Here is a 23021-nt window from a genome sequence, read left to right on the forward strand (position 1 = left end):
GCTTCAACCCTCGTCTGCATATGAAAAGAGAAAAGGGGCGTGCAGGGCATGGCGGCCTTTTGCGGCGCTTGGATGACCCCTAGTTCACATTAAACACCTCCACCCTCCTTCGGTGTGGGGCTCATGTTGGCTATGCCCCAGCCCCTGAAGCATTCAAGCTGATTTCTTGCAGCAGCTGGGCACTGTAACAGCTCCAGAGCTGCTCTGTACGGCAAGTAAAAGGGTGTGGGCCCTGCAGCACTACCTGTAGTTTGCATTGTGCATTGGAAGGCACAAAGTAAGCAGACAGGAGGAGAAGTCAGGATAGTGCACAAGGGTATAAAAGGGAGGGCTCATGAAAAAAGAAGTGGAAACAGACAGCAAACTAGGCTGGAGAGAGACCTGAGACAAAGAGATCTGAATTATATGAGAGCCGACCAGGGGAAACACAAATTATGCAGTCAAGTTTCCCACATTTGGGGAAATCGCAGGAGCAGCACACCCAGAGTGCAATGGGTGAGCCTTGCCCTGGGAGAAGCACCTACATGATCATAGTATCTCACCTGCCAGGTAAGTAGAAGTTGGGCTAGAGCTGGGGAGGGTCGCTGCTCGGGTACCCCCCTGTCAAGTGAAGGAGATCCAACTGAGGCAGCACAAGGGAACTCTCGAAAGAAGAACAAGGCTAGAGGAAGATCTGAGACAAATAAATCTGACTTTTACCAGAGCTGACCAGAGGAAAGCACAAACACAGTCCCCCACTACCACAAATAATGCAGTCGAGTTTCCCACATTTGGGGAAATCACAGGGGTCAGCATACCCAGAATGCAATGAATGAACCTCACCCTGGGAGAACAATCTTCATGACCATGGTATCTCCTATGCAAAATAAGTATGATTTGGGATAGGGCTGGGGAGGGCCGCTGCTCAGGCACATCTCTGTCAAGTAAAGGAGATTCAACTGAGGCAGCACAAGGGAACTCTCATCTGGGGACAACAACTGCAGGGAGAACACAAATTTTCAGATGAACATGGGAGGGCAGAAGGCTGCCTAATAATGAAGCACCCCCAAACAACAAACCAAATGCAACAACTAGTGCAAGCATTCCTGGGGGAAGGCCTGCAGCAGATGGATTTGCATACGGTGATGTCATCCAAGCAGTGGGTCAAACAACAAACCAAATGCAACAACTAGTGCAAGCATTCCTGGGGGAAGGCCTGCAGCAGATGGATTTGCATACGGTGATGTCATCCAAGCAGTGAGTCAAAGTTGGCTTCAACCCTCGTCTGCATATGAAAAGAGAAAAGGGGCGTGCAGGGCATGGCGGCCTTTTGCGGCGCTTGGATGACCCCTAGTTCACATTAAACACCTCCACCCTCCTTCGGTGTGGGGCTCATGTTGGCTATGCCCCAGCCCCTGAAGCATTCAAGCTGATTTCTTGCAGCAGCTGGGCACTGTAACAGCTCCAGAGCTGCTCTGTACGGCAAGTAAAAGGGTGTGGGCCCTGCAGCACTACCTGTAGTTTGCATTGTGCATTGGAAGGCACAAAGTAAGCAGGCAAGGTCCAGAGAACAGTTAGAGGTCGGAGTAGCACTATCTCAAGTAGTACTACGACAGCACGGATGGATTCTAAATATTCCAAAATCGCAGCTGATTCCGACGACACGTCTGCTGTTCCTAGGGATGATTCTGGACACAGTACAGAAAAAGGTGTTTCTCCCGGAGGAGAAAGCCAAGGAGTTATCCGACATAGTCAGGAACCTCCTAAGACCAGGCCAAGTGTCAGTACAATGCACAATGGTCCTGGGAAAGATGGTGGCTTCTTACGAAGCGATTCCATTCGGCAGATTCCATGCAAGAACTTTTCAGTGGGATCTGCTGGACAAATGGTCCGGATCGCATCTTCAAATGCATCAGCGGATAACCCTGTCTCCAAGGACAAGGATGTCTCTCCTGTGGTGGTTACAGAGTGCTCATCTCCTAGAGGGCCGCAGATTCGGCATTCAGGATTGGGTCCTGGTGACCACGGATGCCAGCCTGAGAGGCTGGGGAGCAGTCACACAGGGAAGAAATTTCCTGGGCTTGTGGTCAAGCATGGAAACGTCACTTCACATAAATATCCTGGAACTAAGGGCCATTTACAATGCCCTAAGTCAGGCAAGACCTCTGCTTCAGGGTCAGCCGGTGTTGATCCAGTCGGACAACATCACGGCAGTCGCCCACGTAAACAGACAGGGCGGCACAAGAAGCAGGAGGGCAATGATGGAAGTGGCAAGGATTCTTCGCTGGGCGGAGAATCATGTGATAGCACTGTCAGCAGTGTTCATTCCGGGAGTGGACAACTGGGAAGCAGACTTCCTCAGCAGACACGATCTTCACCCGGGGGAGTGGGGACTTCACCCAGAAGTCTTCCACATGATTGTGAACCGTTGGGAAAAACCAAAGGGTGGACATGATGGCGTCCCGCCTCAACAAAAAGCTGGACAGATATTGCGCCAGGTCAAGGGACCCTCAGGCAATAGCTGTGGACTCTCTGGTAACACCGTGGGTGTACCAGTCAGTGTATGTGTTCCCTCCTCTTCCTCTCATACCAAAAGTACTGAGAATCATAAGAAGGAGAGGAGTAAAGACTATACTCGTGGCTCCGGATTGGCCAAGAAGGACTTGGTACCCGGAAATTCAAGAGATGCTCACGGAAGACCCGTGGCCTCTACCTCTAAGAAAGGACCTGCTCCAGCAGGGACCATGTCTGTTCCAAGACTTACCGCGGCTGCGTTTGACGGCATGGCGGTTGAACGCCGGATCCTGAAGGAAAAAGGCATTCCGGATGAAGTCATCCCTACCCTGATCAAAGCCAGGAAGGATGTAACCATACAACATTATCACCGTATTTGGCGTAAATATGTTGCGTGGTGCGAGGCCAGGAAGGCCCCTACAGAGGAATTTCAACTGGGTCGTTTCCTGCATTTCCTGCAAACAGGACTGTCTATGGGCCTCAAATTAGGGTCCATTAAGGTTCAAATTTCGGCCCTGTCAATATTCTTCCAAAAAGAACTGGCTTCTGTTCCTGAAGTTCAGACGTTTGTCAAGGTAGTACTGCATATACAGCCTCCTTTTGTGCCTCCAGTGGCACCTTGGGATCTCAATGTAGTTTTGGGATTCCTAAAATCACATTGGTTTGAACCACTCACCACTGTGGACTTAAAATATCTCACATGGAAAGTGGTAATGCTGTTAGCCCTGGCTTCAGCCAGGCGTGTCTCAGAATTGACCAAAACAAAAAACTGCAACAAACGAGCGCCTAATCATCAAAATAAAAAGTGAAAACCAATACGTGTTTCATAGAATTAAATAATCACAATTTTATGTTCCTGATAGTCTGCGCTTGCCGGAATACTATGTGTAGTATTGTGGTGATAGCATAGAAAAAGAACAAACGGCTGCGCTGAATATCAGGAACGAAACATGATGTACAGAGAGCCAACGTAAAAAATAACAATGTTTATTAATAAAACATATAAAAAGATTAATTGTCAAATAACCGGTGAAAAATATATACAAATATATATAAGAACAGTCACTAGACGTGAACTAGTGGTATATTGTAATGACTCAGCTTCTTGGGGTGAAAAGTTCAGTGATTCACTTGTTAGATAGTTGATAAATACCAGGTGTGTTGGTAGGATCCTAATGAATAAAAAAGTCCCTCAGTTGAAATTGATATTCAATACCTTTCCAAAATGGGCTGGTAAGAGCCGAGCGTCCTCGGCTTCAATGTCCTGCAATGCCCATATACGCTGTGCAGCGGAAAGGAATGGACCGTCTCTCTCACAACCCGGTCGTGGCGGCGTGTGCGCTGAAGCCGCTGATGTCGGATGCTGTAGAAGGAGGGTGCAGTGGGGACCAAGGAACACCTGGAAGATTTCACCTGAGCTGAGTGTGGATAGGGGCGGGTCCTGACGCGTTTCGTCACGTTCACATGACTTTCTCAAAGGTAGAATGTTCTTATATATATTTATATATATTTTTCACCGGTTATTTGACAATTAATCTTTTTATATGTTTTATTAATAAACATTGTTATTTTTTACGTTGGCTCTCTGTACATCGTGTCTCAGAATTGGCGGCTTTATCCTATAAAAGCCCTTACCTAATTTTTCATATGTGGTGCCTGCGGCTACTAGGGACTTGGAGGATTCCAAGTTGCTGGACGTAGTCAGGGCCCTGAAAATATATGTTTCCAGGACGGCTGGAGTCAGAAAATCTGATTCGCTGTTTATCCTGTATGCACCCAGCAAGCTGGGTGCTCCTGCTTCTAAGCAGACGATTGCTCGTTGGATTTGTAGTACAATTCAGCTTGCACATTCTGTGACAGGCCTGCCACAGCCAAAATCTGTAAAAGCCCATTCCACACGGAAAGTGGGCTCATCTTGGGCGGCTGCCCGAGGGGTCTCGGCTTTACAACTTTGCCGAGCAGCTACTTGGTCAGGGGAAAACATGTTTGCTAAATTCTACAAATTTGATACCCTGGCTGAGGAGGACCTGGAGTTCTCTCATTCGGTGCTGCAGAGTCATCCGCACTCTCCCACCCGGTTGGGAGCTTTGGTATAATCCCCATGGTCCTTTCGGAGTCCCCAGCATCCACTAGGACGTTAGAGAAAATAAGAATTTACTTACCGATAATTCTATTTCTCATAGTCCATAGTGGATGCTGGGCGCCCATCCCAAGTGCGGATTGTCTGCATTACTTGTACATAGTTATTGTTACAAAAATCGGGTTATTGTTGTTGTGAGCCATCTTTTCAGAGGCTCCTTCTGTTATCATGCTGTTAACTGGGTTCAGATCACAAGTTGTACGGTGTGATTGGTGTGGCTGGTATGAGTCTTACCCGGGATTCAAAATCCTTCCTTATTGTGTACGCTCGTCCGGGCACAGTATCCTAACTGAGGCTTGGAGGAGGGTCATAGGGGGAGGAGCCAGTGCACACCAGCTAGTCCTAAAGCTTTTACTTTGTGCCCAGTCTCCTGCGGAGCCGCTATTCCCCATGGTCCTTTCGGAGTCCCCAGCATCCACTACGGACTATGAGAAATAGAATTATCGGTAAGTAAATTCTTATTTTCTGGACTGTGTCCAGGATCATCCTTAGGAATAGAAGACGTGTCGTCGGAATCAGCTGCGATTTTGGAATATTAAGAATCCAACCGTGCTGCCGCAACACTACTTGAGATAGTGCTACCCCGACTACCAACTGTTCCCTGGATCTTGCCCTTATCCGGAGATCGTCCAAGTAAGGGATAATTAAAACTCCCTTCCTTCGAAGGAGTATCATCATTTCGGCCATTACTTTGGTAAAGACCCGGGGTGCCGTGGACAAACCAAACGGCAGCGTCTGAAACTGATAGTGACAGTTCTGTACCACAAACCTGAGGTACCCTTGGTGAGAAGGGTAATTTGGGACATGGAGATAAGCATCCTTGATGTCCAGAGACACCATATAATCCCCTTCTTCCCGGTTTGCCATCACCGCTCTGAGTGACTCCATCTTGAATTTGAACCTTTGTATGTAAGTGTTCAAGGATTTCAGATTTAAATTAGGTCTCACCGAGCCGTCCGGCTTCGGTACCACAAACAGCGTGGAATAATACCCCTTTCCCTGTTGTAGGAGGGGTACCTTGATTATCACCTGCTGGGAATACAGCTTGTGAATGGCTTCCCATACCGCCTCCCTGTCGGAGGGAGACGTCGGTAAAGCAGACTTTAGGAAAACGGCGAAGGGGAGACGTCTCGAATTCCAATTTGTACCCCTGAGATACCACCTGAAGGATCCAGGGGTCCACCTGTGAGTGAGCCCACTGCACGCTGAAATTTATGAGACGGGCCCCCACCGTTTCTGTTCCTGGGAACTGGCTGTTTGCTGCAGCCTTTTTCCTCTCCCTCTGCCACGGGGCAGAAATGAGGAGCCTTTTGCCCGCTTGCCCTTATGGGGCCCAAAGGACTGCGCCTGATAATACGGCGTCTTCTTATGTTGAGAGGCTACCTGGGGTAAAAATGTGGATTTCCCAGCCGTTGCCGTGGCCACCAGGTCTGTTAGACCTACCCCAAATAACTCCTCCCTTTTATAAGGCGATACTTCCATATGCCTTTTGGAATCAGCATCACCTGACCACTGTCTTGTCCATAACCCTCTTCTGGCAGAAATGGACAGCGCACTTACTCTTGATGCCAGTCGGCAAATATCCCTCTGTGCATCACGCATATATAGAAAGCATCTTTTAAATGCTCTATAGTCAGTAATATACTGTCCCTATCTAGGGTATCAATATTGTCAGTCAGGGAATCCGACCAAGCCACCCCAGCACTGCACATCCAGGCTGAGGCGATTGCTGGTCGCAGTATCACACCCGTGTGAGTGTATATACATTTTAGGATATTTTACTGCTTTCTGTCAGCAGGTTCCTTAAGGGCGGCCGTATCCGGGGACGGTAGTGCCACCTGTTTAGACAAGCGTGTGAGCGCTTTATTCACCCTAGGGGGTGTTTCCCAATGTGCCCTATCCTCTGGCGGGAAGGGGTATGATGCTAATAACTTTTTAGGAATTAACAGTTTTTATCGGGGGAAACCCACGCATCATCACACACTTCATTTAATTCCTCAGATGCAGGAAAAACTACAGGCAGTTTTTTCTCACCCAACATAATACCCTTTTTAGTGGTACTGGTATTATCAGAAATGTGTAAAAACATTTTCCATAGCCTCAATCATGTAACGTGTGGCCCTACTGGAAGTCACATTCGTCTCTTAATCGTCGACACTGGAATCAGTATCCGTGTCGGCGTCTGTATCTGCCATCTGCGGTAACGGGCGTTTTAGAGCCCCTGATGGCTTTTGAGACACCTGGACAGGCACAGGCTGAGTAGCCGGCTGTCTCATGTCATCAATCTTTTGTAAAGAGCTGACACTGTCACGTAATTCCTTCCATAAGCTCAGCCACTCAGGTGTCGACTCCCTAGGGGGTGACAACTCCATTACAGGCAATTGCTCCGCCTCCACACCATTTTCCTCCTCATACATGTCGACACAATCGTACCGACACACACACAGGGAATGCTCTGATAGAGGACAGGACCCCACTAGCCCTTTGGGGAGACAGAGGGAGAGTATGCCAGCACACACCAGAGCGCTATATATATATATATATATACAGGGATAACCTTATATAAGTGTTTTTCCCCTTATAGCTGCTGTATTGTTATACTACGCCTAATTAGTGCCCCCCTCTCTTTTTTAACCCCTTTCTGTAGTGTAGTAACTGCAGGGGAGAGCCAGGGAGTTTCCCTCCAACGGAGCTGTGAGAGAAAATGGCGCCAGTGTGCTGAGGAGATAGGCTCCGCCCCCTTCTCGGCAGCCTTTTCTCCCGTTTTTCTGTGGAATCTGCCAGGGGTTAAAATTCATCCATATAGCCCTGGGGGCTATATGTGATGTATTTTCGCCAGCCAAGGTGTTTCTATTGCTGCTCAGGGTGCCCCCCCCTAGCGCCCTGCACCCTCAGTGACCGAAGTGTGAAGTGTGCTGAGGAGCAATGGCGCACAGCTGCAGTGCTGTGCGCTACCTTGGTGAAGACAGGATGTCTTCTGCCGCCGATTTTCCGGACCTCTTCTTGCTTCTGGCTCTGTAAGGGGGCCGGCGGCGCGGCTCTGGGACCGAGCTCCGAGGCTGGGCCTGTGTTCGGTCCCTCTGGAGCTAATGGTGTCCAGTAGCCTAAGAAGCCCAATCCACTCTGCACGCAGGTGAGTTCGCTTCTTCTCCCCTTAGTCCCTCGATGCAGTGAGCCTGTTGCCAGCAGGTCTCACTGAAAATAAAAAACCTAAAACTAAACTTTCACTAAGAAGCTCAGGAGAGCCCCTAGTGTGCACCCTTCTCGGCCGGGCACAAAAATCTAACTGAGGCTTGGAGGATTGTCATAGGGGGAGGAGCCAGTGCACACCAGGTAGTCCTAAAGCTTTACTTTTGTGCCCAGTATCCTGCGGAGCCGCTAATCCCCATGGTCCTTACGGAGTTCCCAGCATCCACTAGGACGTCAGAGAAACACTGATAGAGTACATTATATTTATGAATTAATTGCTTCCAGATTCTGCAGCAGCATCATCAGCACCACCAGTGTTACTCACAGTCACTTCACACTGACTGCTGCACAACACATCACTTAATTTCCGGGCCGCCCGCCACCTGGTGAAGAGACATGGGAGATGAAGGACCAGCAGTGCCACGTTGAGCGGAAGTATTGTGAATTAGTTACCCACACACTCCTTGTGACACCTGCTCCCCGTCTGCCCTCCCACCCGCCGCCTGCCGTCCGGAACCCGCACTGACAAGTAAGTCTCAGCAGAATGTGTCTGCCAGCAGCTCCCAGTCCCTCCTAGAGGAACACTGCCAGTGGTGTGGCGGCCGCGGCACACTAGGACTGAGAGACCGCAGCAGGAGGAAAGCACAGGTGGGCGGGAGGAGAGCATGGGCGGACATCACCACGTCACATTGCAAGGTGACGCCAGTCCCCCCAGTGAGGCCGCCGACGAATGCACTCAGCATAGTATTAGCAGCAGGCAGAGGGGGGTCGGGTGCAGCGGTGGTGGGAGGTACGGAAATGAGCTGCAGGCTAGGCTCCACCGATCACACAGTCAGCGATCACTGTGCTACAGCAAGCGTGGCGTGCAGCGGTGCTGGACATTAGGGAGTGCCTGTGCGCACCAGGCACCCCCTGTACGCACGCCTATGCGCTACCACCCCCCATATGCCACACTACATCACTATGCTACAGCCCTCCCATATGCTGCACTTCATAATTACACTATACCCCCCATACAACATACTACATCACCACACTACACTACTCACAATAAAATTAAAACATCCCAGTTCCTCATTCTTAATGAGCTCACGTGAGTTCTCTCCCCAACGGAGCTCCAGACCAAGTAACAATGAAGACACCAGCAGCGTGTAGGGGGCAGGCCTGGTCCACTTGTCAGGAGAGAGCAGTCACAGGAGGGTAAGAAGGGGGCGGGGCCTAGTCCTACAGACGGGAGAGAGCACAGACAGGAGAGAGCAAGGTACAGGGGTAGAAGGGGACGGAGCCTATTCTTACAGGCTTTCAAAATTCGACTTTAAAATTCGACATTTGACAAATTCGACTTTTCTGCAATGGTACAAATGCGGCAATTCGACAAAAGTATATTCAATTGAAGTTTGTAAATTCGACAACAGTGCTTTTAAACAGTAAATTCGTCATTTTCAATCCGCCACACTTTGCTGGCGGAATCTAATAAAAAAAATTTAAAAACATGTTTTTTTTTTGCAGTTTTTTTTTCTTGGTAATAGCATATCTATTTATATTAGAAGGGATTAGGTACTTGGTTTGTCTTTTTTGGAGGCACAAGTATTATTTATATATTTTTTAAAATATTATTTATTTTTTAAATGGAATGTGAAAAACCCGAAAAAAAAATTGCGTGGGTCCCCCCTCCAAAGCATAACCAGCCTCGGGCTCTTCGAGCCGGTCCTGGTTCTAAAAATCCGGGGGAAAAACGGACAGGGGATCCCCCGTATTTTTAAAACCAGCACCGGGCTCTGCGCCTGGTGCTGGTGCAAAAAATACGGGGGACAAAAAGAGTAGGGGTCCCCCGTATTTTTTACACCAGCATCGGGCTCCACTAGCTGGACAGATAATGCCACAGCCGGGGGTCACTTTTATACAGTGCCCTGCGGCCGTGGCATTAAATATCCAACTAGTCACCCCTGGCCGGGGTACCCTGGGGGAGTGGGGACCCCTTCAATCAAGGGGTCCCCCCCCCCAGCCACCTAAGGGCCAGGGGTGAAGCCCGAGGCTGTCCCCCCCATCCAAGGGCTGCGGATGGGAGGCTGATAGCCTTGAGAAAATTTAAAGAATATTGTTTTTTCTAGTAGTACTACAAGTCCCAGCAAGCCTCCCCCGCAAGCTGGTACTTGGAGAACCACAAGTACCAGCATGCAGGAGAAAAACGGGCCCGCTGGTACCTGTAGTTCTACTGGGGAAAAAATACCCAAATAAAAACAGGACACAGACACCGTGAAAGTATAACTTTATTTCCCACCTGCCGACACACACATACTTACCTATGTTGACATGAAGCAGTCGGTCCTCTTCTCCAAGTAGAATCCACGGGTACCTGAAAATAAAAGATAATTATACTCACCTGATCCAGGTTCCAGATTAAATCCACGTACTTGGCAAAACAACAAACCGAACACCCGGACCAGACGGACTGAAAGGGGTCCCATGTTTACACATGGGATCCCTTTCCACGAATGCAGACATCCGAATCTCGCGAGAATCCGACAGCGGGATGATGACGTTCGTGCGCGCTCAGGCTAGCCGAGCAAGGCGGGAAGGTTCGAACCTGCCTCGGACCCGTGTAAAATGGGTGAAGTTCGGGGGGTTCGGATTCCGACGAACCGAACCCACTCATCACTAGTATGTACGTGAGTGTCAGGTGCCGTGCGCGTACATACGTATCAGTGCCGTGCGTGTACGTACGTGTGTGTCAAGTGTCGTACGTGTACGTGTGTGTGTGTGTGTGTGTCAGGTGGCGCGAACCTACATGTGTGTATGTCAGGTGCTGTGCATGTGTGTACGTACAGGCGTGTGTCAGGTGCCGCGCGTGTACGTACGTGTGTGTGTGTGTGTGTGCCAGGAGCCGCGCGTGTACATGCGTGTGGGTGTCAGGAGCCGTGCGTATACGTACATACGTGTAGGTGTCAGGTGCCGTGCGTATACGTATATACGTGTGTGTGTCAGGAGCCGCGCGTGTTCGTACATGTGTGTGTGTGTGTGTGTCAGGAGCCACGCGTGTGTGTGTGTCAGGAGCCACGCGTGTTCGTACATGTGTGTCAGGTGCCGCACGTGTATGTGTGTGTGTGTGTTAAATTCCGCGTGTGTACGTACGTATGTGTGTGCCTGGAGCCGCGCGTGTACATACATGTGTGTGTGTGTCAGGTGCTGTACGTGTATGTGTGTGTCTCAGGTGCTGCACGTGTATATGTGTGTATCTAAGGTGCTGCATTTGTATGCGTCAGCTGCCACGTGGGTGTCAGGTGTTGAGCGTGTATGTGTTTGTGTCGCATCTGTATGTGTGTGACTGTCAGGTGCTGCATGTGTATGTGTGTGTCAGGTGCTGCATGTATATATGTGTGTGTTAGGTGCTGTTCATGTATGTGGGAGTGGCAGGTGCTACATGTGTATATATGTGTGAGTGGCAGGTGCTGCGTGTGTATACGAGTGTGTGTGAGGTGCTGCGAGTGTATGTGTGTGTTAGGTGCTCTGAGTGTATATGATTGTGTGTCAGGTGCTGTGCGTGTGTGCGTTAAATGCCACATGTATGTATGTGTGTCAGGTGCTGCGTGTGTGTGTGGGTGTGTCAGGTGCTGCATGTCTGTGTGTGTGGGTGTGTCAGGTGCTGCATGTGTGTGTGTGTGTGTGTGTGTGTCTGTCAGGTGCTGCATGTGTGTGTCAGGTGCTGCATGTCTGCGTGTGTGTGTCAGGCGCTGCATGTCTGTGTCAGGTGCTGCGTGTGTGTGTGTCAGGTGCTGTGTGTGTGTGTGTGTCAGGTGCTGCGTATGTGTGTGTGTGTCAGGTGCTGCGTGTCTGTGTCAGGTGCTGCGTGTCTGCGTGTGTGTGTCAGGTGCTGCGTGTCTGCGTGTGTGTGTCAGGTGCTGCATGTCTGCGTGTGTGTCAGGTGCTGCGTGTGTGTGTGTGTGTCAGGTGCTGCGTGTCTGCGTGTGTGTGTCAGGTGCTGCGTGTCTGTGTGTGTGTGTCAGGCGCTGCATGTCTGTGTGTCAGGTGCTGCGTGTGTGTGTGTGTGTCAGGTGCTGTGTGTGTGTGTCAGGTGCTGCGTGCCGTGTGCGTGTGTCAGGTGCGTGAGTGTGCGTGTGTCAGGTGCGTGAGTGTGTGTGTGTCAGGTGCGTGAGTGTGTGTGTGTGTGTCAGGTGCGTGAGTGTGTGTGTCAGGTGCGTGAGTGTGTGTGTGTCAGGCGCTGCGTGTCTGTGTGTGTCAGGCGCTGCGTGTCTGTGTGTGTCAGGCGCTGCGTGTGAGTGTGTGCGTGTGTGTCAGGTCCGTGTGAGTGTCAGGTGCTGCGTCTGTGTGTGTGTGTCAGGTGCTGCGTGTGTGCGTGTGTGTCAGGCGCTGCGTGTGCGTGTGTCAGGCGCTGCAGGGAGGGCGGGGGGGGACGGACACACAGCAGGGAGGGCGGGGGGAGAACGGACACACAGCAGAGAGGAGGAGGGGGGGTGGACAGACACAGCGGGAGGAGGGGGGGTGGCCTGACACAGCGGGAGGAGGGGGGGTGGCCGGACACAGCGGGAGGAGGGGGGGGTGGCCGGACACAGCGGGAGGGGGAGGGTGGCCGGACACAGCGGGAGGGGGGGGTGGACGGACACAGCGGGAGGGGGGGTGGCCGGACACAGCGGGAGGGGGGGGTGGCCGGACACAGCGGGAGGAGGGGAGGGTGGCCGGACACAGCGGGAGGAGGGGAGGGTGGCCGGACACAGCGGGAGGGGGGGGTGGCCAGACACAGCGGGAGTGGGGGGGGTGGCCGGTCACAGCGGGAGGGGGGGGTGGCCGGACACAGCGGGAGGGGGGGGGTGGACGGACACAGCGAGAGGGGGGGGGGGTGGCCGGACACAGCGGGAGGGGGGGTGGCCGGACACAGCGGGAGGAGGGGAGGGTGGCCGGACTCACAGCAGGGAGGGCACGGGGGGGAACACACTGCAGGGAGGAGGGGGGGACACACAGCAGGGAGGGCAAGGGGGGGGGCGACGGACACACAGCAGGGGGGGGGAGACGGACACACAGCAGGGAGGGCGAGAGGGGGAAGGGGGGGTGACTGGTGACCATAGAGACCTTGATAAATACCGCATACTGCAGGTAGGGAGGGCCGGACACAGCGGGAGGAGGAGGAGGGAGGAGTGGCCGGACACAGCTGCCCGAGACGCCTCCTACTGCCAGCCGCACCACAGACGCGGGGAGGAGACGCAGGCAGCCACCAGGGAAGGTCCGGCGGGCGGCCGGGCACACAGCGGGCAAGCGGGCGGGCGAGCGGGCGAGCGGGCGGGCGGGCGGGAGGGGAGGGTGGCCGGGCGGGCGGGAAGGGAGGGTGGCCGGACACGCGGGGGAGAAGTGGAAGCTGGGTACACAGCGGTGGGCTGCCTGACAGAACTCACCCAGTGCTACGCAGCTCCGGCGATCTCCTCCCGCTTCATGGACCTCAATGAACTCACACGCCGGGAACCGCTGGCTGTCCTCCTGCAGCTCCACGTGACTCCTTCCCGCTCTGTCTCCTCGTGCCCAACTGCCAGAGCTACTCTCTGTACACCCCCTGCTGGCGGTCACTGCGCAGGCGCAACAAATTGAAATGCCCTATCTCTATAATGGGGCATATTTCTCTTAATTAAAAAAACCCTATAACTTTCTGAAAAACCACAACCCCAAAAGGCACTACACTGGGGCATACTCTATCTAGTAAAACAAACCCCAAGTCTTAATTCGTCCTCTATCCTGAGTTATGCCTTCCCAAAAAAATCTTCATTCACTCTATAGGAAAACGTTGTCAAAAAGCCACAGAGGGAGTGGCAGAAAAAAACTGACAGTTGGAACTTTAGCTTACTCCCAATTCCTCATTTTTTATTATTTTGCCCTGAAATTTGGCCTGCAGCAGCGGGTGACGATTCTACGCGTCCATGCCAAATTTCAGCTCAGTACGTCCTATCAGTTTTGAGGTGTAGCCCCTCAAACACCATGCCCCCATCTCAGAAGTTCCCTATGGGAGAATTCCGTTTGTTCGATTCAGCCTTAATATAAGGGCACGACCGTGCCCTTATAATTGACAGTATTGTTTTCTTTCAAAAATCCACTTAATTTTCTTTACCCGATTATTAAAATGGTAATTGACAAAAACAAACTACATTGTCACCAGAAGAGCAATACAAAATGTACTAGTGATATATTAAAATCATCTTTCCAGCTTGAATTTCAATGATGCATTGGCGCAACGATTTTGTGAGAAACATCTTCACCCTTAAATAAAGATTTTCTTAATTCCTTACCTGTGTGCTAATTAGATATCACCTTGTTTTCACATTAAACAGACTTCCACATGAGAAAACAGCAAAGATGCAGTGGCGTTAATGTTTCCTGGTGTCAACCTGTATTATTTCCGTAGACATTGAAATGAGGATGCATCTTGCTGCCTTTCCAATGAAGCAAGTTTAATTTAGTAATAGGTGAAAAACCATCCCTACAAAGATGTTAATCAGATACTTGGCTTTGTGGACACTTTTCAGAGAACAAATTAGTTAGCATAAAAATAAAGCCAGAAAATGAAGAGCTGTTTAATCACTCAATTGGATTTTTCTGCCAGCATTTTTCTTTTTCTCTGCAACCCACTGCTAAATTGTGCTTCCTAGCTGTTTTTTTATAAAATCACTGAATCAAATCTAACTCTGATTACATCAGAGAAGGCCAGGTACCCTACACCATAAGAGGGGGTTTGCAATTTTGACTTGTCTACTTAAATATCACCAAAATCTGATCACAAGGTCAATTACGTCCCTGGGTGGGATTGAACCACCAACCTTTTGATTAATAGCTGAACACACTAACCGATTGCGCCACAGAGACACTTTGCAAAAAGTATATACTGACAAAGACTAATAAGCATTCATCTAGAACGTTTCCTAGAAAAACTTTAAAAAGTCAATAATCTGGAGAGTGTAAGATGTTTCTTCCAGCAACCAATGAAGAAACACATTGGTACTTTCGCATGATGAGTGAGTGCTTCAGGATCTCTTGCACTTACATGTGCAGCAGAGTACTGCAATGGAAGCATGCTGGGTCCATAACCCAGAGGTAGGCAGATTGAAACTATCCTTTGCTATATGCATTTTTTTGTTGTTCATTAAAGTAATCCAAAACTGGGATTGATATTTTAGCTTTTATTTTTACTTAAAGTACAATAACTTTTACCATTTTAATTTGTTTTAATAGTATATTGACAGTATTGTTTTCTTTCAAAAATCCACTTAATTTTCTTTACCCTATTATTAAAATGGTAATTGACAAAAACAAACTACATTGTCACCAGAAGGGCAATACAAAATGTACAAGTGATATATTAAAATCATCTTTCCAGCTTGAATTTCAATGATGCATTGGGGCAACGATTTTGTGAGAAACATCTTCACCCTTAAATAAAGATTTTCTTAATTCCTTACCTGTGTGCTAATTAGATATCACCTTGTTTTCACATTAAACAGACTTCCACATGAGAAAGCAGCAAGGATGCAGTGGCGTTAATGTTTCCTGGTGTCAACCTGTATTATTTCAGTAGATATTGAAATGAGGATGCATCTTGCTGCCTTTCCAATGAAGCAAGTTTAATTTAGTAATAGGTGAAAAACCATCCCTACAAATATGTTAATCAGATACTTGGCTTTGTGGACACTTTTCAGAGAACAAATTAGTTAGCATAAAAATAAAGCCAGAAAATGAAGAGCTGTTTAATCACTCAATTGGATTTTTCTGCCAGCATTTTTCTTTTTCTCTGCAACCCACTGCTAAATTGTGCTTCCTAGCTGTTTTTATAAAATCACTGAATCAAATCTAACTCTGATTACATCAGAGAAGGCCAGGTACCCTACACCATAACAGGGGGTTTGAAATTTTGACTTGTCTACTTAAAGATCACCAAAATCTGATAACAAGGTCAATTAAGTCCCTGGGTGGGATTGAACCACCAACCTTTTGGTTAATAGCCTTACACACTAACTGATTGCGCCACCGCGACACTTTGCAAAAGTACATACTGACAAAGGCTAATAAGCATTCATCTAGAACGATTCCTAGAAACATTTTAAAAAGTCAATAATGTGGAGAGTTTTTGTATGATGTTTCTTCCATCAACCAATGAAGAAACACATTGGTACTTTCCCATGATGAGTGAGTGCTTCAGGATCTCTTGCACTTACATGTGCAGCAGAGTACTGTAATGGAAGCATGCTGGGTCCATAACCCAGAGGTAGGCAGATTGAAACTATCCTCTGCTATATGCATTTTTTTTTTGTTAATTAAAGTAATCCAAAACTGGGATTGATATTTTTGCTCTTTTATTTTTACTTAAAGTACAATAACTTTTACCATTTTAATTTGTTTTAATAGTATATTGACAGTATTGTTTTCTTTCAAAAATCCAATTAATTTTCTTTACCCGATTATTAAAATGGTAATTGACAAAAGCAAACTACATTGTCACCAGAAGAGCAATACAAAATGTACAAGTGATATATTAAAATCATCTTTCCAGCTTGAATTTCAATGATGCATTGGGGCAACGATTTTGTGAGAAACATCTTCACCCTTAAATAAAGATTTTCTTAATTCCTTACCTGTGTGCTAATTAGATATCACCTTGTTTTCACATTAAACAGACTTCCACATGAGAAAGCAGCAAGGATGCAGTGGCGTTAATGTTTCCTGGTGTCAACCTGTATTATTTCAGTAGATATTGAAATGAGGATGCATCTTGCTGCCTTTCCAATGAAGCAAGTTTAATTTAGTAATAGGTGAAAAACCATCCCTTCAAAGATGTTAATCAGATACTTGGCTTTGTGGACACTTTTCAGAGAACAAATTTGTTAGCATAAAAATAAAGCCAGAAAATGAAGAGCTGTTTAATCAGTCAATTGGATTTTTTTGCCAGCATATTTCTTTTTCTCTGCAACCCACTGCTAAATTGTGCTTCCTAGCTGTTTTTATAAAATCACTGAATCAAATCTAACTCTGATTACATCAGAGAAGGCCAGGTACCCTACACCATAACAGGGGTTTTCGAAATTTTGACTTGTCTACTTAAAGATCACCAAAATCTGATAACAAGGTCAATTAAGTCCCTGGGTGGGATTGAACCACCAACCTTTTGGTTAATAGCCTTACACACTAACTGATTGCGCCACCGCGACACTTTGCAAAAGAACATACTGACAAAGGCTAATAAGCATTCATCTAGAACGATTCCTAGAAACATTTTAAAAAGTCAATAATGTGGAGAGTTTTTGTATGATGTTTCTTCCATCAACCAATGAAGAAACACATTGGTACTTTCCCATGATAAGTGAGTGCTTCAGGATCTCTTGCACTTACATGTGCAGCAGAGTACTGTAATGGAAGCATGCTGGGTCCATAACCCAGAGGTAGGCAGATTGAAACTATCCTCTGCTATATGCATTTTTTTTTTGTTAATTAAAGTAATCCAAAACTGGGATTGATATTTTTGCTCTTTAATTTTTACTTAAAGTACAATAACTTTTACCATTTTAATTTGTTTTAATAGTATATTGACAGTATTGTTTTCTTTCAAAAATCCAATTAATTTTCTTTACCCGATTATTAAAATGGTAATTGACAAAAGCAAACTACATTGTCACCAGAAGAGCAATACAAAATGTACAAGTGATATATTAAAATCATCTTTCCAGCTTGAATTTCAATGATGCATTGGGGCAACGATTTTGTGAGAAACATCTTCACCCTTAAATAAAGATTTTCTTAATTCCTTACCTGTGTGCTAATTAGATATCACCTTGTTTTCACATTAAACAGACTTCCACATGAGAAAGCAGCAAGGATGCAGTGGCGTTAATGTTTCCTGGTGTCAACCTGTATTATTTCAGTAGATATTGAAATGAGGATGCATCTTGCTGCCTTTCCAATGAAGCAAGTTTAATTTAGTAATAGGTGAAAAACCATCCCTACAAAGATGTTAATCAGATACTTGGCTTTGTGGACACTTTTCAGAGAACAAATTTGTTAGCATAAAAATAAAGCCAGAAAATGAAGAGCTGTTTAATCAGTCAATTGGATTTTTTTGCCAGCATATTTCTTTTTCTCTGCAACCCACTGCTAAATTGTGCTTCCTAGCTGTTTTTATAAAATCACTGAATCAAATCTAACTCTGATTACATCAGAGAAGGCCAGGTACCCTACACCATAACAGGGGTTTTCGAAATTTTGACTTGTCTACTTAAATATCACCAAAATCTGATCACAAGGTTAATTACATCCCTGGGTGGGATTGAACCACCAACCTTTTGATTAATAGCTGAACACACTAACCGATTGCGCCACAGAGACACTTTGCAAAAAGTACATACTGACAAAGACTAATAAGCATTCATCTAGAACGTTTCCTAGAAAAACTTTAAAAAGTCAATAATCTGGAGAGTTTTTGTAAGATGTTTCTTCCAGCAACCAATGAAGAAACACATTGGTACTTTCGCATGATGAGTGAGTGCTTCAGGATCTCTTGCACTTACATGTGCAGCAGAGTACTGCACTGGAAGCATGCTGGGCCCATAACCCAGAGGTAGGCAGATTGAAACTATCCTTTGCTATATGCATTTTTTTTTTGTTCATTAAAGTAATCCAAAACTGGGATTGATATTTTAGCTTTTATTTTTACTTAAAGTACAATAACTTTTACCATTTTAATTTTTTTTAATAGTATATTGACAGTATTGTTTTCTTTCAAAAATCCAATTAATTTTCTTTACCCGATTATTAAAATGGTAATTGACAAAAACAAACTACATTGTCACCAGAAGAGCAATACAAAATGTACAAGTGATATATTAAAATCATCTTTCCAGCTTGAATTTCAATGATGCATTGGGGCAACGATTTTGTGAGAAACATCTTCACCCTTAAATAAAGATTTTCTTAATTCCTTACCTGTGTGCTAATTAGATATCACCTTGTTTTCACATTAAACAGACTTCCACATGAGAAAGCAGCAAGGATGCAGTGGCGTTAATGTTTCCTGGTGTCAACCTGTATTATTTCAGTAGATATTGAAATGAGGATGCATCTTGCTGCCTTTCCAATGAAGCAAGTTTAATTTAGTAATAGGTGAAAAACCATCCCTACAAATATGTTAATCAGATACTTGGCTTTGTGGACACTTTTCAGAGAACAAATTAGTTAGCATAAAAATAAAGCCAGAAAATGAAGAGCTGTTTAATCACTCAATTGGATTTTTCTGCCAGCATTTTTCTTTTTCTCTGCAACCCACTGCTAAATTGTGCTTCCTAGCTGTTTTTATAAAATCACTGAATCAAATCTAACTCTGATTACATCAGAGAAGGCCAGGTACCCTACACCATAACAGGGGGTTTGAAATTTTGACTTGTCTACTTAAAGATCACCAAAATCTGATAACAAGGTCAATTAAGTCCCTGGGTGGGATTGAACCACCAACCTTTTGGTTAATAGCCTTACACACTAACTGATTGCGCCACCGCGACACTTTGCAAAAGTACATACTGACAAAGGCTAATAAGCATTCATCTAGAACGATTCCTAGAAACATTTTAAAAAGTCAATAATGTGGAGAGTTTTTGTATGATGTTTCTTCCATCAACCAATGAAGAAACACATTGGTACTTTCCCATGATGAGTGAGTGCTTCAGGATCTCTTGCACTTACATGTGCAGCAGAGTACTGTAATGGAAGCATACTGGGTCCATAACCAAGAGGTAGGCAGATTGAAACTATCCTCTGCTATATGCATTTTTTTTTTGTTAATTAAAGTAATCCAAAACTGGGATTGATATTTTTGCTCTTTTATTTTTACTTAAAGTACAATAACTTTTACCATTTTAATTTGTTTTAATAGTATATTGACAGTATTGTTTTCTTTCAAAAATCCAATTAATTTTCTTTACCCGATTATTAAAATGGTAATTGACAAAAGCAAACTACATTGTCACCAGAAGAGCAATACAAAATGTACAAGTGATATATTAAAATCATCTTTCCAGCTTGAATTTCAATGATGCATTGGGGCAACGATTTTGTGAGAAACATCTTCACCCTTAAATAAAGATTTTCTTAATTCCTTACCTGTGTGCTAATTAGATATCACCTTGTTTTCACATTAAACAGACTTCCACATGAGAAAGCAGCAAGGATGCAGTGGCGTTAATGTTTCCTGGTGTCAACCTGTATTATTTCAGTAGATATTGAAATGAGGATGCATCTTGCTGCCTTTCCAATGAAGCAAGTTTAATTTAGTAATAGGTGAAAAACCATCCCTACAAAGATGTTAATCAGATACTTGGCTTTGTGGACACTTTTCAGAGAACAAATTTGTTAGCATAAAAATAAAGCCAGAAAATGAAGAGCTGTTTAATCAGTCAATTGGATTTTTTTGCCAGCATATTTCTTTTTCTCTGCAACCCACTGCTAAATTGTGCTTCCTAGCTGTTTTTATAAAATCACTGAATCAAATCTAACTCTGATTACATCAGAGAAGGCCAGGTACCCTACACCATAACAGGGGTTTTCGAAATTTTGACTTGTCTACTTAAATATCACCAAAATCTGATCACAAGGTCAATTACGTCCCTGGGTGGGATTGAACCACCAACCTTTTGATTAATAGCTGAACACACTAACCGATTGCGCCACAGAGACACTTTGCAAAAAGTACATACTGACAAAGACTAATAAGCATTCATCTAGAACGTTTCCTAGAAAAACTTTAAAAAGTCAATAATCTGGAGAGTTTTTGTAAGATGTTTCTTCCAGCAACCAATGAAGAAACACATTGGTACTTTCGCATGATGAGTGAGTGCTTCAGGATCTCTTGCACTTACATGTGCAGCAGAGTACTGCACTGGAAGCATGCTGGGCCCATAACCCAGAGGTAGGCAGATTGAAACTATCCTTTGCTATATGCATTTTTTTTTTGTTCATTAAAGTAATCCAAAACTGGGATTGATATTTTAGCTTTTATTTTTACTTAAAGTACAATAACTTTTACCATTTTAATTTTTTCTAATAGTATATTGACAGTATTGTTTTCTTTCAAAAATCCAATTAATTTTCTTTACCCGATTATTAAAATGGTAATTGACAAAAACAAACTACATTGTCACCAGAAGAGCAATACAAAATGTACAAGTGATATATTAAAATCATCTTTCCAGCTTGAATTTCAATGATGCATTGGGGCAACGATTTTGTGAGAAACATCTTCACCCTTAAATAAAGATTTTCTTAATTCCTTACCTGTGTGCTAATTAGATATCACCTTGTTTTCACATTAAACAGACTTCCACATGAGAAAGCAGCAAGGATGCAGTGGCGTTAATGTTTCCTGGTGTCAACCTGTATTATTTCAGTAGATATTGAAATGAGGATGCATCTTGCTGCCTTTCCAATGAAGCAAGTTTAATTTAGTAATAGGTGAAAAACCATCACTACAAATATGTTAATCAGATACTTGGCTTTGTGGACACTTTTCAGAGAACAAATTAGTTAGCATAAAAATAAAGCCAGAAAATGAAGAGCTGTTTAATCATTCAATTGGATTTTTCTGCCAGCATATTTCTTTTTCTCTGCAACCCACTGCTAAATTGTGCTTCCTAGCTGTTTTTATAAAATCACTGAATCAAATCTAACTCTGATTACATCAGAGAAGGCCAGGTACCCTACACCATAAGAGGGGGTTTGCAATTTTGACTTGTCTACTTAAATATCACCAAAATCTGATCACAAGGTCAATTACGTCCCTGGGTGGGATTGAACCACCAACCTTTTGATTAATAGCTGAACACACTAACCGATTGCGCCACAGAGACACTTTGCAAAAAGTATATACTGACAAAGACTAATAAGCATTCATCTAGAACGTTTCCTAGAAAAACTTTAAAAAGTCAATAATCTGGAGAGTGTTTGTAAGATGTTTCTTCCAGCAACCAATGAAGAAACACATTGGTACTTTCGCATGATGAGTGAGTGCTTCAGGATCTCTTGCACTTACATGTGCAGCAGAGTACTGCAATGGAAGCATGCTGGGTCCACAACCCAGAGGTAGGCAGATTGAAACTATCCTTTGCTATATGCATTTTTTTTTGTTCATTAAAGTAATCCAAAACTGGGATTGATATTTTAGCTTTTATTTTTACTTAAAGTACAATAACTTTTACCATTTTAATTTGTTTTAATAGTATATTGACAGTATTGTTTTCTTTCAAAAATCCACTTAATTTTCTTTACCCTATTATTAAAATGGTAATTGACAAAAACAAACTACATTGTCACCAGAAGAGCAATACAAAATGTACAAGTGATATATTAAAATCATCTTTCCAGCTTGAATTTCAATGATGCATTGGGGCAACGATTTTGTGAGAAACATCTTCACCCTTAAATAAAGATTTTCTTAATTCCTTACCTGTGTGCTAATTAGATATCACCTTGTTTTCACATTAAACAGACTTCCACATGAGAAAGCAGCAAGGATGCAGTGGCGTTAATGTTTCCTGGTGTCAACCTGTATTATTTCAGTAGATATTGAAATGAGGATGCATCTTGCTGCCTTTCCAATGAAGCAAGTTTAATTTAGTAATAGGTGAAAAACCATCCCTACAAATATGTTAATCAGATACTTGGCTTTGTGGACACTTTTCAGAGAACAAATTAGTTAGCATAAAAATAAAGCCAGAAAATGAAGAGCTGTTTAATCACTCAATTGGATTTTTCTGCCAGCATTTTTCTTTTTCTCTGCAACCCACTGCTAAATTGTGCTTCCTAGCTGTTTTTATAAAATCACTGAATCAAATCTAACTCTGATTACATCAGAGAAGGCCAGGTACCCTACACCATAACAGGGGGTTTGAAATTTTGACTTGTCTACTTAAAGATCACCAAAATCTGATAACAAGGTCAATTAAGTCCCTGGGTGGGATTGAACCACCAACCTTTTGGTTAATAGCCTTACACACTAACTGATTGCGCCACCGCGACACTTTGCAAAAGTACATACTGACAAAGGCTAATAAGCATTCATCTAGAACGATTCCTAGAAACATTTTAAAAAGTCAATAATGTGGAGAGTTTTTGTATGATGTTTCTTCCATCAACCAATGAAGAAACACATTGGTACTTTCCCATGATGAGT

General features: G+C 45.0%; 1 non-coding gene and 1 pseudogene across 1 annotated transcript; both read right to left on the minus strand.

Moving 5' to 3' along the window:
* Nucleotides 1-415: 415 nt before the first annotated feature.
* On the minus strand, nt 416-557 carry LOC135005278 (U1 spliceosomal RNA; annotated as a pseudogene).
* A 152-nt stretch (nt 558-709) lies between these two features.
* On the minus strand, nt 710-873 carry LOC135005270 (U1 spliceosomal RNA). Its single transcript, XR_010205895.1, has one exon. It is a non-coding gene; the product is annotated as a U1 spliceosomal RNA (small nuclear RNA).
* Between the last annotated feature and the right edge of the window lie 22148 nt (nt 874-23021).

This window comes from Pseudophryne corroboree, unplaced genomic scaffold (genome assembly GCF_028390025.1).
Source record: "Pseudophryne corroboree isolate aPseCor3 unplaced genomic scaffold, aPseCor3.hap2 scaffold_1998, whole genome shotgun sequence".
Taxonomy (NCBI): domain Eukaryota; kingdom Metazoa; phylum Chordata; class Amphibia; order Anura; family Myobatrachidae; genus Pseudophryne; species Pseudophryne corroboree.